This window comes from Propithecus coquereli, unplaced genomic scaffold (assembly GCF_000956105.1).
Source record: "Propithecus coquereli isolate 6110/MARCELLA unplaced genomic scaffold, Pcoq_1.0 Scaffold4, whole genome shotgun sequence".
Taxonomy (NCBI): Eukaryota; Metazoa; Chordata; class Mammalia; order Primates; family Indriidae; genus Propithecus; species Propithecus coquereli.
The window spans coordinates 1,922,743-1,942,659 of NW_012149729.1; the positions used below are offsets into that span (position 1 = coordinate 1,922,743).

Sequence of the window (19,917 nt, forward strand, 5' to 3'; positions counted from 1 at the left end):
TAAGATGTGAGATTGCATTTGTTTTACCCCTGTGGTCATTACAACACATATTTATAAGGATCTTAATAGGAATGATTGCAAAGAATTTGTAACATTTTACTTCAAACTCTAGAAGGTTTGCTTATGTTCAGCCTGACTCTTTCTTTGTTCTGCTGAGATGAGTGTATAGCACCAAAAAGAGTGAGAAATTCATTTATTTGAGAACCTGCAGGCAATATGAAAATGAATAAGACTTAGCAATTTTCCACAAAAGGAACTTATAATTTCATGGGCATGGGATGATAATACATGTATATGAATAAAAAATTTTAATTCAAGATAGTGTCTAAAAATTGCAAGGACATTATTAACAAAGTATAATGTAAGGATAAGCGAGCTCAACTTTTCTTGATTCTGTTTGCTTCTGATAATAGATTTGATGCTTCTCTATTAGGAAAAAGTATTAGACTGTGAATGTCATTCGTCAAATGGTGTTGGTTTTTAAACTTATGTTTAGTATTTTAGGCAGGAAAAATAGAATTATTTTGGAAAATCAAAACTATAGTTGTGTGATTTTCTCACGCCTCTGCCAATCTTAGTTTTTCTTTCTGTACTATGTGAATATATGCAGGAAGACATCTAGGCTAACTGGGTTTGACCTAGGTAAACCTTTTATAACTTTCTCTTTATTTTAAAATGGATTTTGTTCTGCACAGACAGTATTGTGTGGGTAATGACTACTTATGTTATTTCTCTTTAATTAATAAAATTACAAATTTTCTTTATTCCAATCTGTAAGTATATAGCAGTTGCTAGTCAATTGTTTTTTTAAAAAAATCAACTAGATATTGAAGATATAAACAAGAGTGTTACCAAGGGGTTGGTCAATAATTTTTAAAATTTCAGCCCCTTTTTCAAGATAGGTATGTGACGGCTGCCTGAAATTGTGACATAAACCATCACAAAGCATCTAGACTGGGAACTAGAGTTCTGAGTTTGGCCAAGTAACTGGGGACGTTATCATCCCCTGTGTTGTCACAGAGGGGTTCAGAGATGCTAAATTTATTGAAGTACAGAACACTTAAACAATACACCTAACTTGTGTTAACAGAAGCTGACCAATATCCTTTCAAGCCGTTGCCTTTGGGCGTGTTTCAGAGCTTTCCCACATCTGTGCGGATACAGGACTGCCCAGCAAATACCACTAACACTTCATTCAGTATAAAAGGTGCCCCCGGGGTTGTGCAGTGCGGCAGTCCTAGTACCTTCTATACCACACTTCGAGGCATGGACTTGAGGAGATTGGGACTGTCTGAGGAAAGAATTCATGCTATTTTCTTTATAATACATGATGATGACATGGTAAAACATCAAAGTATTTGGAAATTCAATTACATATCAGGAGTACAGATATTCTTTAACATCTCTTCCTTTTTTAAAAAAATCTAACTTCCTGTTCTCCTTATTCTTTAAATCTGATATGTCTTCCTTTTTTAGCAAATGTGGTTGCATACATTTCTTTTGATAATATAAATGAATGTCAAGTTGAATTAAGCTTTCTCATATCAAGAATTTGAAAATAATGATTATTGTATAAGCACATTTAGATGTTCTACAGTAGTAGGATACAATTGATAACTAAACAACATGTGGCTTGTTTTAACCTTTTTCTAAGTCAAATTGTTGTTTTGAATCCATAAACTTTGTATATGTCACTATATATACATGCAGTTCTTGTCGTTTTTAGTTAGTCGATTCTGGCGCATCAAAGTCAGTTAGGTTAGTCACCTTTTGATACAGTAACTACCCAATGAATCGGAAAGGTAAAAATAAAGTATTTTCAATTTTCTAAAAGAAAAAAACAAAACAACTTTTAGTTCATAACTCCTGATTAAACTTAAACTCTTTTCTGTACCATCAGTATGCTGTGGTAGGAAACAATAACAAATGATGCTCTGATCCCATTTCTTCACATAAAAGCTGAAAACAGATGGGACAGTAGCAGCTTGGATTTTATTATATTCACTATTTTGTTAACATAATTTAATGCAGAATCCAGGCAAACTTCTGCATAGCAAAGCTTCTTTGGAAGAGAACTATGTGTTACTTGAATTGCAATGTTTTCAGAATAAGCTCTTGATGTCGAAGCCTTTCCATATTCCTATCATTGCAGAACACAAACATAGGCTCTGTTTGTATAATGTCTTGTTAAGTTTCCCAGTTTTCTTTTACCACTGAATTTTGTCCTCAGTGGTTAGTTTGAACGTTTCTCTGCAAAACAAATAGTGTTCTTGCAAGCATTACTTTTCAGAGATTTTCATTTTTATTTAAAATAGAATATCATTTTTAACATCTGGGTATGCATTAATATGTAATGGACATTCTTTTGATTTAATATTCTTTTTAATCAGTATTGTCTCTGTCATTTGATAGCTTTGTCTTTTCTAAAAATTTTGACAATGGATACCTTTTCAATATCCTTTGCTTCATTGGTCCCAAATACAATATAATGTTGAAATATGTAGCTGATAAAATGAGTGATTTTGCAGTTCATGTGACACATTTTGATTTTAGGTTTTAAAATTTATTGCATAACCTTGAGTTCTTGAGTTCAGTCTAATACTCTTATACCATAGTTCATTAAATAATTTTGAAGATCTTAAATTTAGGTTTTAGATTTTAGCTTTTTAGGTTTAAGATGGGCTTAGTATGGGAAGATATCAGCATGGTTTGCTTTGTACCTTTGCTTAGCTTGATAACGTTTACATGCAAGCAAGACATTTAGTCTGAAGAAAAGAATTGTTGGCGTATACAAATATAGACTTAGTGTAATCCCTGTCATGCTGCCTAACTAATGGCAAACTTTGTTACTATTATCTGAAGACATTTTTGATTGAAAAGAAAAAGAAAGTTGGCTGTTTTAGTAGAAAAAGAGATCTGTAAAAGATGAAGCTATTTAGATAGAAAGTTCTAAAGGAGACAGTGAACCAAAAAATTAAATTTTCCTGTATTCTTAAGAATATGTTTTAAAACAAACTATACAAAAAATTTTAAAAGTAGCATTAGGAGATACTGAAATATAAATTTTCATTTAATTTAATAATTAAAATTTAGAAATTCACATTATATAGATATTACATTTATAAGATAAAAAGCTTGAAAAATATGTATTCCGAAGGCCCTTTAGTAAATCATCTTAATTAAATTGCATTATTACTATTTATTTTATAACCAAACATTTTTCTAACTTATCAAATTTCTTCAAAAGTCAGACTTTGGTTAACTAGTAAAAGTTGTTGTATGGAAAACAAAATTTTTTTGATGATAAATTGTGATTAAACTAATCCTACTGAATGAATGATTTAGCTGGAGGTCGAGAGAGGCAATTTTTTAAAGGACCTCACAGCCACTTCTTGGTGGGGAGTGCTCTGTACCACGTCTTATTTGCCAAGTGACAATTACTGAATTAAGAAAATTTATGGAGGAAAACATTAGATACTGTTAAAGCATGATTCAACTGTTTTAAATTTTTGAATGGTTGCATAAAAGGGTAAAAAAAAGAAATGTCTTTTTGGTGACCTGCAGCTCATTTGTTGAGAAAGCTGTACTCAGTGAAATATGCACCCCTGCCCCCCAGTGGGTGGGTAAGGGAGTATGTGTGTGTGTCCTCAAGAACATGCAAGCATTTGTCTGTTTATTTATATATATATATATATATATATATAAATAAAAATATACACACACATACATACACAACTGAGCTTGCTTTAGATTAGTCATCTAATTTTTGGCAGCCATGGCTGTTGGCTAAAGTGTACTATTTTACAAACCAAGATCATAGGAAGAGAAAATTTTGCTTTCCTCAATCAGAACTTTATTTGAACACTCCTTTCAAAGTACTTTTGTTTATTTTAAAATGTGTTGCAAAATAAAGATGTACTTTTCCCACAATTATCACTAAACTGTTACTTAACATTAGGCTTATTTTGTTTTTACCTCTCCCATCCCTGTCAGAGTATTTGGTATGTAGTAAATTCTCAAGAAATAGTTGCTGAATTATTGAGTTAGTGGATGTTTGAATAAACATTAAATTATAATGTAGTCCTTCTAAATAAAAATTGAGGCAGTTAATTGCTTTAAAGTTTAAATTTTCCTGTTTGCATGCATTTAGGAAACTGTAGAGCGATGTAGTAATAGTGAAATGATGTGAAAAACTTTAGGCTTAAACAAGGAATAATGTGAGAATAAATTTCTGTGCTCCATGTATATGTAGCATAAAATGCATCTTTTTCCTGGAAAAGTTATCATTGACTTAATTATACCCTACCAGATTTTAATTCAAAAACATGCATGTAGGATGTGAGCACTATTAAGAAACTAACTTATAGGTACCCATTGCTTTCTGTAATAAGTAGTCTTTTTACCTCAGGACTGTTGAGCAACTGGAGGTACTGCCAGAACATCCATTGGTCACTTTCTTGGGACGTCTCCCTTTAGAGAGTACAAGTTCCAGTCTCAGCATCAGATTATGCACCCCATTTGTCTCCCCACCTCCTCTTCCTTCCTTTCCACAACCATCTGGCTGCCCTCTCTCTTTTCTCCTCCTTTTTTTTTCCTTTTCAACTGCCCTGCCCAATTCCCCAAAAGGGGGGAAATTTATTATTTGATGTCCTCTATACTTTTAGGAGCAGGTTGTCAGCCTAGTGCTGTGGTACCTAACCCCCAGGCCACAGACCTACTGGTCCGTGGCCTGTTGGGAATTGGGCCACACAGCAGAAGGTGCAAAGCAGGAGGTGAGGGAGCTTCATCTGTATTTACAGCCACTCCCCATCACTGGCATCACCACATAAGCTCCGCCTCCTATCAGATCAGCCCCTGTATTAGCGTCTCATGGAAGCAGGAACCTTACCGTAAACTGCACATGGGAGGGATCTAGGTTGTACCCTCCTTATGAGAACCTAATGCCTGATGATCTGAGGTGGAGCTGAGGCAGTGATGCTAGCACTGGGGAGCAGCTGCAAATACAGATTATCTTTAGCAGAGAGGTTTGACTGCACAATAAATACAATGTGCTTGAATCATCCCGAAACCATCCCTACCCCCAAACTCCAGTCAGTAGAAAAATTGTCTTCCATGAAACTGGTCCCTGGTCCCACAAAGGTTGGGGACTGCTGGACTAGTGAACTAATGTTAAGCAGTTATATACTTTAGGGGGCTAATGGGTTTACCTTTTAACCTATTGCAGGCAGTTTTTCCAGGAAGGTGCCCTGGAAACAATACTATAACCCAAAGGGTTTGTCATTATAGAATACCAGGCATTTTGGCAAGCAAAGGTAGGATGTGTGACTAATGTTTAGGAAGATGTAACGAGTCACACACTGTCACAAAGAAATCTTTGGATTGTATAAAATTTGCCCTAAGTTTTGACATTTTATCTGCTTCATGTAATTTCTTATACAAACATAATAAATTACGTTTGTGATAAATTATATATATAAATTATATATGGTGATAAATTATATTTGGACCTGTTAATGCATTCCTTTAATTTCTCTACTGATGTTATAATTATTTCTCCACCTTACCTTTTAGCCAAATTCCACAGTGATATCCAGGTACATTTCAGGGATTTATAACACTGATGATTTCAGAATTCTCTTCCAGAAAGCATGAAAATGTGTTATTTGTTCTTTACTGCAAAAATAATTTTGAGTGATTCTATAATTTAGTAACATAAATAGATACCTTTATAGGGTAAATGGTGTTTGTTAATAGAATTTTGTGCAAGAGAAATTAGCTAAGAAAGAAACTAACATTAGAATAATGTCTTCCAGTATGAAAAAAATTCAGATCCATTTTAGCACAAAAATATTTAAGTTTCTCTGTTCTATTTATTCACATCCTAGATTATCTTTCAGTTTTTAGCTTCCTGAATCCCTTTTGAGTTTTCTTGGACATCTGTTTTGTGAATTCAAGTTTCTCCTATAAAATGGAGCTGATAATACTTCTAAATGCTAGTGGAGAGTGACTAAGGACTTGCCCTTCTTCAAGTTGACTTGGTCCTGTGTCTGTAAGTAGGTGGGCAGTAGATGGGGTGGAGCCAAAGGCCTACCTTTTACCAAGAGACAAGGGGGTAGGACCAAAATGCATATCCCATAGCCTGATTGCACAGCATTTCACTGCATAGCAGCCTTATTTATGTGTTTAGTATCGTGTAGGTTTTCTCTGTGGGCCATTGTATCATGTGGCAGTGTGCAGGGCACCTGGTTACCAGGAAGGTTCAGTGACCTTTCTCTATCCTTGCAGTTTCTGTTGGCTTTGAAGGCTTGTTTGTACTGTGTGTATCGTGAGACCCTTTCTATGTTTATTTGAATTACTTTAATTTCTTATGATATAGCCATATCATAAATCTTTTCTTGTAGGTTTGGTCACCACAAAAGGCCATCATCCACCCTTTGCAAGATTCAGGCAGATTAAGGTTGGGTTGTGTGTGAGAGCAAATTCTCCTGGGCATCAGGTAGAGGAGAGTAAGCTTCTAGTTTCCACTGTACTGTGCCAGTTTTCCTCTCAGTAGAATAGATGGATGAACCTTATGGACCTCTTAGTTCCCTATTCCCTGGATGTGGCATCCTTTATCATTATTTCTAATGAGAAATTGTCTTTATGTTCCATGTTTTCTAAGCAGACAAAACATTAAGACTTATAAGAAGTGCCTGTATCTTAAAATATGATTCATAATTGTACAAAACAGAAGATGATTCTGCTCATATTTCTTTGTCATGAGTAAAAGCCTGATTTAAAAAATGGTTTCAGTCTTATCCTGTGTGACACATGTATTTATCTTTGTATTTTTTTATGTTGGAAAAAAAAATTAGGAGTTACAGTAAAACATTCTGCTATGTAAATAAGTCTGAATATACTCACCGATCCCTCCTTACCTTTGCATGGATTTCATAGCTCATGATTGCCATCTCTAGCAAATCCCAAACCAAGCTAAACCTGACGCTCCCTTGGGAACTTTAACACTGCATTGCTTTCCAGGCCACTCTTTTCAAAATTCTGAAATAGTAGATTGGGGTAAATCTTCGATATCTGCATTTAAAAAAAAAAAAAGAAAGAAAACAAACTGTTTAGGGGATTGTAATTAGCCAGGTTTGGGTTTTTCCCCCCTTTTCTTCATTCTTTAAAAATGATCACACATGCCTCTTTGTGGCATCTCATCTATTTGTCTGGCTTTAGTCTTGCACAGCATGTTGAGTTCTCTGGCAATTTGGTAATTTCCTTTGAGCTTCTTTTTCAGACAGCACTAAAAAGATTAAGGAGTTGGAGCTGACTGGAGCCATGAGACATTATCAAGTCCTAAGTCACAAAGGTAACTGGCCAGAGAAACATAAGACAATGCAAAGAACAAAAGGAAGATGTCAAAGACTTAGAGTGAGGGTCAGAATATACAATACAAGTACAAATATAGGATGCCCAGTTACATTTAAATTAGAATTTTAGATAAATAACGGATACTTTTCAGTGTATAGCCCAAACATTGCATGGGACATACTTATACTAAATATTTATTTCCGATAGATAATGGTAAAATACATATATTAAAATTATCCATTGTTTACCTGAAATTCATATTTAAATGGGAATCCTATATTTAATTTGGCAACCCTACCTGATGTGAAAGAAGGGCATGGCATACTGCTTAGATTCAGTAGAGTAGCATAAAATAGCTATTCAATTAAACTTGGCCTAGAAGCAGGCTTTTTTTTAAAAATACCTTTATTTTTTGGTTTGTATATTGTTTCCTTGTTAATTACTTATAACTGATAGAATTAACTTCTATTTGCTTGTCTCTCTTACTGAGAAAAATCATTATTTATTCTTCTTCTTTGACCTCACTGGTGAACAAATGTGCTAAAAATTTGCCTGTACTTATCAGAAGTATTCCATACATGAAAAATTCAGAATTGCTTTTAGGATCAGAAATCTAAAGCAAATATTTATGTCACCCTCGTCGAGGTGTTTAGTTCTTCTAATGCCAGTCTTGAAGAGGGCTTTTATCTGTTTAAACTTCACAAATACTTGAGTTTGCTAATATAAATATGTTTGCAGTGATGTCTTGGAGCATAGCATTTTTGCCAGCTAAATTTTGTAATGTTAAAGAAAGAAATAAACATAAATTTATTTTTGTTGCTAAGAGAGTAATATGATCCTTGCATTTTACATCCCTAAATACATGGATATAAATGCAATAATTAATATGGTTTAATTTATTTCAAATAAATTATTGTTAAAGTTACAGCTAAGATGTTTGTTTTAGATACTGAATAGAATTTCAATTCTATATTTTTTAGGGAAATATTCAGTTAGACATTGGAAGGTATTAGTCTTGGTCTTTTGTATGCAGTTTACTAGTTCAAGTCTGCTTACTGAAAAGGCCAGGACAGAGCAGCAGTGCTAGTTGCCTACTCAGTAGTTGTTTTCTAGTTACCCTTCTTCCTTAACAAGATCCTTGGTTTTGTTTGGATATTAGGCTCCCACTGTTATACAGGGATGGCTGGATTTATCTTGAGTCCCCAGCGTGAGTCTCGATCGGTTAGTCATGATATTCCATTGCCCTTACCACAGCGATTTCTTTAGGAGTGGACACATGAATCAATTCCAGCCAGTGACATGTGGGGGAAATATGATAGAGAGGGCATGCTGATGCTGGGAAGGTTTTCTCCTTTTTTTTTTTCCCCAGAGTAAAAATATTTTCTTTAGTCTTTTGTTATTATTGTGTGAGGATGCTTTGCATAGAGTTAATGTGGATTTCTTTGAAGGCTGTGAACTTGGGGACAGACGCCAGCACAGGGAGGATGTAGACAAATGGAAAAGGCCTGGGCCCTAAGAAAACGTCGCCAAGCAGCCAAGTTAAATAACTAGAACCCTCTTACTTTGGGACATCTTGAGATATGTGTTAATAAACTCCTGTTACTGTTCAACAGGGCATTTTGAGTCAGGGATTTTGTTACTTTTAGTCAAAAGCATCCTAATTAAATTAAAGGAGTAAGACCTTATGTTTATCTTACTGCGATTCTGCCACTACTTGTGTCAGAAGGATGGTCAGCAAAGGCAGTGAGCTGAGAGTCCCTTGCCTTCCTCCTCTCCTTTGCAGATAGCCATCTCTCATCCATAATATAATTAATTTATTCATAGAAAGATGGCAAAAACTTCTAACACTTCTGAGGAAAGTAATTTTAAGTTGTATGTTCTTCTTCTAAAAGCAGCTCTGTCAAACCACTTATTACCTACTGGAAACGGCCATTGTGTGGCATGAGCTGGTCAGCATCCTTAAGATTTCAGACTGGCATATGCTTGTCTGCTTCAGAGTCTGCCCAAATCTTTTGTGATGAACATAAAATCCCCGTTTCTTACAAATACAGCTTCAGCATGCGGAACATTGCCATGAAATACCAGATGGTCCTGAGGCACAAAGTTCTTTCTGCCGGAGAACAATATCATCTGCAAAAGAGAACTACCCAACCACAGAGAAATCCTTTCTGTTTCTTCAGCCTCACTGAATCTGGCCATGAACTTATTTGGACAACACAAGTGCTATTGTGGAATTCTTTTCTGAGACTTTGTTCCCTCTTCTTCACTCACTTATATCCCTGCTAGAGTCTTTGTTCAATGGTTATAACAAGATGTCAGTAAAAGTAATAATGAATGGTGGATTTTCTACTATAGATGAATTCATACCAGCAAGCATTGTACTTAGTGTTGGGGTATATTTATGACTGGCATCCATGTTTAAGAAATCTGCACCCCAGTAAGGAGAGGGCCACGTAAGCAAGAGACAGATCTGTGTATGAGGTATAGAAGTGGCACAAAGAGGATAAGATGACTTCATTCGGGGGCAGCAAGAGGAAGATTTCCTGGAGGTTTCATCTGAATTAGGTTCTGAAGAATGAAAGGGTATTCCAGGCAGAAGGAACAAACAGTAAGTGCAAAGGCACAATGACATGAACAAGCGTGATGGGATGGAGTTTTGAAGGAAGATGGGGAAAAGGGGAGATTTTACTCATCTCTTCAAGCTGATTAAATCAGATCATTGGCTTTGCTAGACTCTGGTGGTTCCGTGTCTTGACCTGGTTATGGAGAATGTGACTTGAAGAGTTGAAGAAACACCAAGGGTTGCCAGTGCCTAAAACATGTCAGTCACATGTACCTGGCTCTGCCCTCAAATTTTATGAACTGGGCCAACTTTTATGAACTGGGCCACTTTCTTAACTTCTTTGGGCTCTAGCTTCTTCATTTGGTAAACAAGAAACCAACCTCATAGAAAGCTGACTTTAATCCACGTAAAGAGGTTAGAGTTGTGCTTAGTATGTGGTAAGTGGTCAGTAAATGTTAGCTATTATTACTAGTTGGTGAGTTATACATATATTAAGGGTGGTCAAGGGGAAATCAAATTGTTTCACTTCATTATGTACCTTGATATAGTCCACTAGAATTATTTTTAGGAAAGCAATGGTTAGAAACTTTCTCTGATGGTTCATGACAGACTGTTTCCGATTTTGCAGGACCATAAGGTAGCACAGCATGTGCTGGGTTTCTTCCCATTTCCTTCTTTTTTTCTGTAGTACACCTCCGAGAAGACTTGTTTGCACGGCCTCTTTAATTTTGTCAGATCTTAATAGGTGGCTGGGGGAGAGGTGCGGGTGACTTTTGATATCAGTAAGAACCGCTCAGAATGGCTGATGAAGTTCCTGTTTCTCTTTTAACATTTTATCTCCACAGTCATGTTTGGATTGCTAGTTGCTACAGAGATCACTCAGGCTGCTATTTGTGATAATTGGTTTGCATTCTCTTTGGATGAGCTTGTATTGTTAGTGGGGACTATTAAAGGCTATTATTATGGTCCTTTTTACTCTCAGATTGGTGAGTGAAGTGGATCCTGTCAATGAATAAGAGGGTCCCAAAGCAGACTTTTGGAAGATAATGACTTGCCAGTTCTCTTTCTTATATACTTATCACCATGTTCGGGGAGAGAATTCTGTTGAATAACTACTTAGCACTTATCTTGATTATGTTTTTTTCAGATGCAACCGAATGAAGACCGAGTCAAATAAGAATATGCCAGAGGGGTAGGGCGAATGTGATGACAGTGAAAACTGTGGCCTTGGGTTCAGGATACCTCGGTTAGGGTCCCAGTTCTATGACCTGACAGGTTTCATACCTTAATCTTTCAGTCTGTTTTCTTATCCATTGTGTGTGTGCTCGTGGGTGGGTGGAGGGGTTACTAACACCCACTTCACTCTCTAACATTGGAAAAACACCAAGCAAATACTTAGGCATTGCATTTTGGACCTTGTTCAGTTTTTCTTTAATCAGTCATACCACTAAACTTTTGCTCCAAGCTTATATACAGTGGAGCCTGCCTCTGTGAATAAGGCCATGCCTGTTTTGCATGGTACAGCATAGCCCCCCTCATCTATGTCTTCCAAGGACACATGACCATCACACACATCTCTCTCTATCAGTGCTTTCCAACTGAAATATCCTGTGAGCCACATGTGTAATTTAAAATGTTCTAATAGCTGTATTAAGACACATAAAAAGAAACAGATGAAAATTATTTTTATAATTTATTTTACCCCATATATCCAAAATATTTTTCAACATGTAACCAATATAAAAATGTTAGTGATATGTTTTATATTCTTCTTTTTTATTGTTCTGAGTATTGGAAATCTGGTATGTAGTTTAAACTTAGGACATATGTCAACTTGGACTAGCCACATTTCAGGTGCTCAATCACCATGTGTGGTTAGTGACGATGGTATTGGACAACATAGGTCTGGATCTATCTGTTGTTAATTGTTCATCAGCATCCATCTTAACATTCATTTTTTTGTCTGTGGTTTCTGCAATTGCTGAAATAAAATTAGTGTGTATTTCTAAAATAGCAGTCATAAAGCATTTAACATATGTTAAGTACTTTTATTCTATCATCTCATTTAATGCAGCAGTCCTATTACATATGTGTTATTATTATCTGATTGTATAGACGAAGAACTGAGGCACTGAGATTAAAGGACCTGCTCAAGACCCTACAACTTGTTGGGGATTCTGGATATAAACAGAAGTAGTCTGACTCTGGAGCTCTTCCTCACTCTACTGTCCCATTCGTAATACATAACCTTACTAATTAATGAAATAGGCTAAAATATCTCTGATAAAATGTTTTTTGATCCATTGTGGTGGATCGAGGTTATCTGGAGTTTCTATAATTGTATGATAAACTGGCTTTTTTTGTTGCAGGGCAGGCAAGAATGAGAATAGAGGATGTGGCCATCCTAGTAGGGAATAGTTTCATAGCAACCAATTGACATTTGTTTGTCCCTTAGTTCATTCATTTTTTTTTTTTTTTTTTTTTTTTTGAGACAAAGTCTCCCTGTGTTGCCCAGGCTAGAGTGCCGTGGTGTCATCCTAGCTCACAGCAACCTCAAAGTCCTGGACTCAAGCGATCCTCCTGCCTCAGCCTCCCAAGTAGCTGGGACTACAGGCATGTGCCACCGTGAGTTGTCCAGATAATTTCTTTCTATTTTTAGTAGAGACGGGGTCTCGCTCTTGTTCAGGCTGGTTTCAAACTCCTGAGCTCAAACAATCCGCCCGCCTTGGCCTCCCAGAGAGCTAGGGTTACAGGCGTGAGCCACCGCGCCCGGCCTTGAACAGAAGCTTTTCAAAAGAAGATAGACCAATGACCAACAAACATATGATAAACTACTCAGCATCTCTAGTCATCAGGGAAAGGCAAATCAAAACCACAGTGAGATACCACCTAACTTCAGTGAGAATGGCTTTTATCAAAAAGTCTCAAAACAATAGCTACTGGTGTGGATGCAGAGAGATAGGAACACTCATACACTTTTGGTGGGACTGCAAACTAGTATAACCTCTGTGGAAAGTAGTATGGAGATATCTCAAAGAACTAAAAGTAGAACTACCATTTGATCTAGCAATCCCACTGTTGGGCATTTACTCAAAGGAAAAAAAAAGTCATTTTATAAAAAAGACAGTTGCACTGGAATGTTTATTGCAACACAGCTCACAATCACCAAGATGTGGAATCAACCCAAGTGGCTGTCAATTCATGAGTGAATTAATAAAATGTGGTATATGTATACTATGGATTACTACTCAGCCATAAAAAAATGGGGAACTAATACCTTTTGTAACAACCTGAATGGAACTAGAGACCATTCTCTTAAGTGAAGTATCACAAGAATGGAAAAACAAAGACCACATATGGAAGTAAAACTCAATGGAAATCAAGCAGGTAGGAGGGGGAAGAAAAGGTTGGGTAAATTCACACCTAATGGGTATAATGCGCACTATCTGGGTGAGTGAAGGGCACACTTATAACGTTGACTTGAATGGGACAAAAGCAGTACATGCAACCAAAACATTGGTACCCCCGTAATATTCTGAAATTTAAAAATAAATAAATAAAAATAATTACAGCTTTTAAAAGTAATAAAAAGAAGATTAATGAGACATGTTAGTCAAGGGTACACTGTTTCTGTTATGCAGGATAAAAAGTTCTGGAGATTTAATGTATAGCATGGTGACCATAATACTATATTGTGTACTTGAAATTTGCTAGAATAGATCTTAAACGTTCTCACCACACACATACAAAAGATAATTGTGAGGTGATGGATACGTTAATTAGCTTATTTGTGGTAATTATTTCACAGTGTACACCTATGTCAAAACATTGTACACCTTAAATATGTATAGTTTTTGTCAACTGTAGCTCAATTAAAAAAAAGGAAAATGAGATATGCATGGAATTTGCTCAGTACAGCATGGCAGGGAAACTCATGGAGTTCATGGATTTAACATTTGGAGTTTAGTATTCACTAACCCTCACCCCCCGCGCCTCCCTCCCCACGCAATGCCATAATGGCATGTAATTTTGTTGAGACTTAAATTCGACTGGGAGGCCAATGAAAATGTGAGTAGAAGTCATTCACTTAGCAGCTGAGTGAGCCTAGCCTGGGGCCCCTTTGTCCGCAAAGCAATAGGATTTTGCTGTTCTGCACTCATCACTTAGTATACATTCTATTATAAAATATGTTAAAGCAATGTTTGTAAGTTTGAGACTTTTAAATTCTCCTTTCAATGCTGTGGGATAATAGAATTTAGTTTGCCAAAATAACTGTATTTTCATTCTGCCTCAGGCACTTATACTTAGGTGTTCACTGTTCACTAGGGAAGTTCATTGGATAAGGAGTTTTTCATGTGAAATAACGTATGAAATTTTTAGAATAAATTTTTAGAATAAATCAAGATAAATCTTCCTAGCAAGGAATGATAGTACCGTGGCATTTTTCCTCTGGTTCGGTTCACTGGGCTTTTTATGGGTTAGGATTCAGTACCCTATTACCACTTACCACATGTTACCAATAAAGCCCAAATCAGAGTGGTCTGCACATTGGGAGGTTTATTTCTCTCTCATATCAAGGAAGCTGAGAGGTAGGCAGTCTAGGATTGCAATGCTGCTCCACATTATGTGGTCTGAGATTCTGTTTATTTTGCTGTTCCACCATCTTCATGGGTCAAGGTGACAGTTCCAGCCAGCACATCAAATTCTCGCCAGGAGGAAAAGAAGAGAGAGAGAGAAAGAAGCTTCAGCCACCTTTAATGGTTCCCTAGAAGTCATGCTCACATTTGCTTATATCTCATTGGCTTTAACTTAGTCACTTGACTGTGGCTATACCTGTAAGTGAGCCGGGTATTCATAGTCTTGGACGGGCATAGTCACTCTCCCAACTATCTGTGCTTATGGAAGAGGGCAAGGAAGGTTATTTGGGTAGGACACTTAATATCAGTGCTTCTCACTGGGTTTATAATGCATGAGATGTGGCTGGAGCCCCACTGTTATCCTGTTTTGATATGCAGTTTGGGGAGCATCATTGTTTCAGAAACGTGCAAGGCACTGATGATTTTGCCCCAGTAGTTTGATGTAGATGTTTTTGACAGAGTGTTGATAGGAAGGGAAAAAGAAAATAGCACCTATCCTTTAGCCTTTTCCTGTTAATATCTTTTACTCTATCTAATTGACAGGCCTTAAAGCTATGCCTTTGTGCATTTTAAGGAACATCTGTGCCTGTAGTAAAGCGTTTTACCTTTTTGAAAAAAACCTTTCACTTTCTATCTCTCTTTGATGTATATGAGGTAAATGCACACCCACCCTCCAATCCTGGAGATACAGCACCCACTGGTCACCTGCCACTTTGCCATGGAATTTGACTGTGACCGCCTTTACTTACCAGGATGTCATGCAGTCCCCACTGTGAGTATTGAGATTCATGATGGGAACTGCAGATCAGGGCAGGCTCCACACAGCGGTGGTTGCTGGGTTCCTGAGTAGCATATTGGCTGGTCTGATGCTGTAGTAAAGATCCTGGCATAAATCTTCAGTTGGTCCATGATTTAGAAAGAAAAAGCTAGAATCTAATTTGAACATTAAAAAATATATACCCAAGAAACATGAGACATCTCTAAACTGTAGAATCTGAAGTGTTTTTCCTGTGGCAGTTAATATTATGGATAAAGTGTCATAGCCAGCCAAGATTTATAAAATTTAGCTTTTACTGTCAGTGGTTGAAATATTTTATAAGGGTGATGTCTTGGTTGTATTTAGATATTCGTAATCGCATTTATGTTTTAGTTAAGTTTCTGCAGTTTTATATAAGAAGTTTTTTAAATTCCCATTAGATGATTTCTGCTGATTAAATTTTCCTTTATATTTAAAAAATAATGTTACTCATTCACTGGTAAATATAGTAGTCAGCACACAAAATATAGACAAAATTAAAACATGGGCTGAATAATAATAATAATAATAATAATAACTGCCCCAAAGAATACTAATTGATACAGTGTATCAAATTGAAGGAATATGTGTAATGGCCAGATTTAGGATTCTTTCCTTAATCCCGAACTGGTAGCTATTTTTATAATGACCTGGATGAAGACTATGGTCAATACCTTATTATGTTAGTAGCTATAACAAAAAGAAGAGGTCTCTATGATCATTGGGTGAAGGGATCAGAATTCTAAAAATAAAATCAACTAGAACAGTGGACCAAATAAATATAGCAAGATGAAACATGGCTTAATGAGGCACATATAAGAGTATTTTAGAAGTTTTTGTTGATTATAAGCATGATGTGAGTCAGTTGATGTGACTGCCAAGAGGAGTTAATTGGTTTTTAGGTTGAATTAATAGACATAGAGTGTTTAGAATGTGGGAAATGGTCCTCCCACTTGTCTCTCTGTTGGCCACACTGATGTAGGAGAATGATGATCAGTCTAACCAGTACATTTTAAGAGGGACAGTGCTGTTGCAATGTGTTTCATCTGCTTAATCTTATAGCTTTCAAAGTGCTTTCATTTTGGGTTTTTATATTAAAGGACCTTATCATCTACAACATTTAATTAATTTATATTTAAAATAAGCTATAATAGCAACTTTGTACGTCTTTAAACTCAGAACAATTTGATCCATCACATCCGATCATCCATCGTGCTTAATTTTATTTAACATGCTTGTTGTGTGGCAGACTTATATCCTTAGGAGATTACCCAGGATGTTGGGGAAAACTGGCACAATTTATCCTGGAAAAGAGAAGACTCACAAATAATCCAGCGCCTGTCTTCAAATTCTTGATCTGCTATGTTGAAGGATGAAATTAACATTTAGTCTACTTTGTCTTAGATAGTAAAGAACTAGGGTTGTGTGGAAGCCATAAGGAAGCAGATTTCAATTTTTTATAGCTGCCTAAAATTAAAATAGGCTTTACTGAGGTACCAAAAAAAAAAAAAGGGTGTGTGTGTATGATGTGGCACATTTGTGTGCTTTATTGGCTCAAATGGAGTCTGAGAGACTATTTGTATGGGTTGTGTAAAGATTAACGCATGGATTAGAATGTTGAGTGGGATGATTACTGAGGTTCTTTTCTGACTTTGTTGTTCTCAGTTTCTTTGAAATCCTCAAACTTGAAATGTTAAAAAAAAAAGAGATGTAGTCAAATTAAAATTTTTTTTTACCTGAAAGGAAAATTGACAAGTCAATCGATCTGTTGTCCAGTCTCCATGAAGTATAAAATTTAAACTATTTATGATCAACTGTAATTATTTTGAGTGTTAAAATGTACAAAATCACCGTTATAGCTTATTTTAAATCTAAATTAATTAAAATGTGTAGATAATAAGGTTCTTTGATTTAAAAAGCCAAAATGAAAAAGTGGTGTATGTCAAAAATCTCAGTCTCTTTCACCTTTATTTTCTACCTGTCTTTTTCCCAGGGCCATCCTTCTTTCATAGTTTCTGTCTGTATATGGAAGCAAATTCACATACGTGTTCTTATTTGCCCATTTTTATGAGCAACGACTTATTTTACATATAATTCTATAACTTCCTTCCTTCCCTAAGATATTTTGACAATTTTTTCATATCAGTACATAGACAGTTTTTATGCAGTTAATAATACACCACTGTTTAGATGTAGCATAATTTAATCTCCTATTTATGAACATTTAGATTGCCTTCCCCCTTTTTTTGCTATTAACAACTATTTTGTGGTAAATAACCTTGTACATATGTCATTTCACACTTGAGCAGGTATATCTATAGTATCAGTCCAATTCGAAAGTGGTATTGCTGATTCCAAGGATAGGTGCTTTTAAAATGGCCTCTCATATAGTTTTAATTTCCACTTTTCTTAATAATATTGGCATGTTTTTATAGCTTAATAGGCATTCTCTGAACATATTCATTTTGTCCATTTTTTTGTCATATTCTTACAATTTTTAGGAGTGCTCTATATACTTAAAGATTGACTCTTTGGGATATGAGTTGCAAGTATTTTTTTTCTTGGTTAGTCTTTTTCTGTTTTTCTTATGGTATTTTTGCCATGCAAAATTTATTTTATGCAGTGAAATTTATGACTTTTAAATATTTTAATAGAATCTATATTGTAGAATAGTTTTAGGTTCACAAAAAAATTGAGCTTGAGTGTATGGTAAAGGTTTCCCATATATTTTCTGCCCCCACACATGCATAGCCTACCCCATTATCAACATACCCCGTCAGAGTGGTACATTTGTTAAAATGAATGAACCTACATGGACACATCATCATCACCCAGAGTCCCTAGTTTCTAGTAGGGTTCGCTCTTGATGTTGTACTTTCTATGAGTTTGGACAAATTTATAATGATACATATTTACCATTATAGTATCACTAGAGTAGTTTCACCATCCTAAGAATTCTTTCTGATCTACCTATTCATCCTTCCTCCCCTGCTAAACCTTGGCAGTCACTGCTGTCTTTACTGTCTTCATAGTTTTGTCTTTTCCAGGATGTTATATAATTGGATTCATCCAGTATATACTCTTTTAAAATTGGCTTCTTTCACTTAATTATATGCATTTAAATTTCCTCCATGCCTTTTCATGGCTTAATAGCTCGTTTCATTTTATTGCTGACTAACAGTCCATTGTCTGGATGTGCTACCATTTATTTATACATTCACCTACTGAAGGACATCTTGGTTGCTTCCAAGTTTTGTCAATTATGAACAATGATTTTATAAATATCCATGTACAGGTATATGTGTGGACATAAGTTTTCAAATCCTTTGGGTAAATACCAAGGAGTGTGATTGCTTGATTATATGGTAGGAGTGTATTTAGTTTTTCAAGAAACCACCAATGTGTTCTTCAAAGTAGCTATACCGTTTTGCTTTCCCACTAACAAAGAATGAGATTTTCTGTTGCTCCACGTACTTGCCAGCATTGAATGTTGTCCGTGTTCTGGATTTTGGCCATTCTAATGGGTTTGTTCCTTTAATTTGCATTTCTCTGACATATGGTGTAAAGCATCTTTTCATATGTTTATTTACTATCTGTATGTCTTCTTTGGTGAGGTGTCTGTTAAGGTTTCTTGCCCAATAAAAAAAGACAATTCATTTTATTAAATTGTTGAATTTTAAGAGTTCTTTGTATATTTTGGATAACAGTCCTTTATCAGACATGTCTTTTGCAAATATTTTCTCCAAGTCTATGGCTTATTTCCTCATTTCTCTTGACAGCATCTCTTGCAGAGCAAAAAATACGAATTTTAAGTCCAGCTTATCAATTATTTCTTTCATGGATCTTGCCTTTGGTGTTGTTTCTAAAAGTTATCACCAAATCCAAGGTCACTTAGATTTTCTCCTATGTTATCATCTGTGATTTTTATAGTTGTGCACTTTACATTTAGGTCTGTGATCCATTTTGTGTTAATTTTTGTAATGGGTATAAGAGATGTGTCTAGATTCATGTTTTTTTAATTGTGGACAATTTTTTAAGTTTTTTAAGTTGTTCCAGCACCATTTGTTGAAAAGACTGTATTTTCTCCATTGTTTGCCGTTGCTCCTTTGTAAAGACTGGTTGGTTATATTTATGTGGGACGATTTCTGGGCTCTATATTTTGTTGCATTGATCTATTTGTCTGTTTTTTCACCAATACTACACTGTCTTGCTTACTATGTCCTTATAGTAAGTATTAAAGATAGGTAATGTAAGTCCTCCTTCAATATTGTGTTGGCTATTCTGGGTCTTTTACCTTTCTATATAAACCTTAGAATTAGTTTATTGGTACCACAAAACAAGTTGCTGGCACTCATTGAATAGATCATCGTCCACTATGGATTCGAGGTGCTATACAAGTGTTTCGTGGTACATTTCTGATTGTATTTGGGTCTGTTTCTTGGGTCTGTTCCACTGGTCTCTCTATCGGTGTACAATGCAAATGGTTTTTAGGAAACTGTACTTTCTGATAGCTATCCCCAGTACTAGATTTTTAATTTCCTTTGTCTTCCCCTGTCTTGTCTGTGTGA

At 35.7% G+C, this 19,917-nt stretch overlaps 1 protein-coding gene across 1 annotated transcript in view; it reads left to right on the forward strand.

Moving 5' to 3' along the window:
• The window catches only part of CADPS2 (Ca++-dependent secretion activator 2), a 645,614-nt gene that overhangs the window by 163,190 nt on the left and 462,507 nt on the right, over window positions 1–19,917 (forward strand). The gene's annotated exons all lie outside the window — the stretch shown is intronic.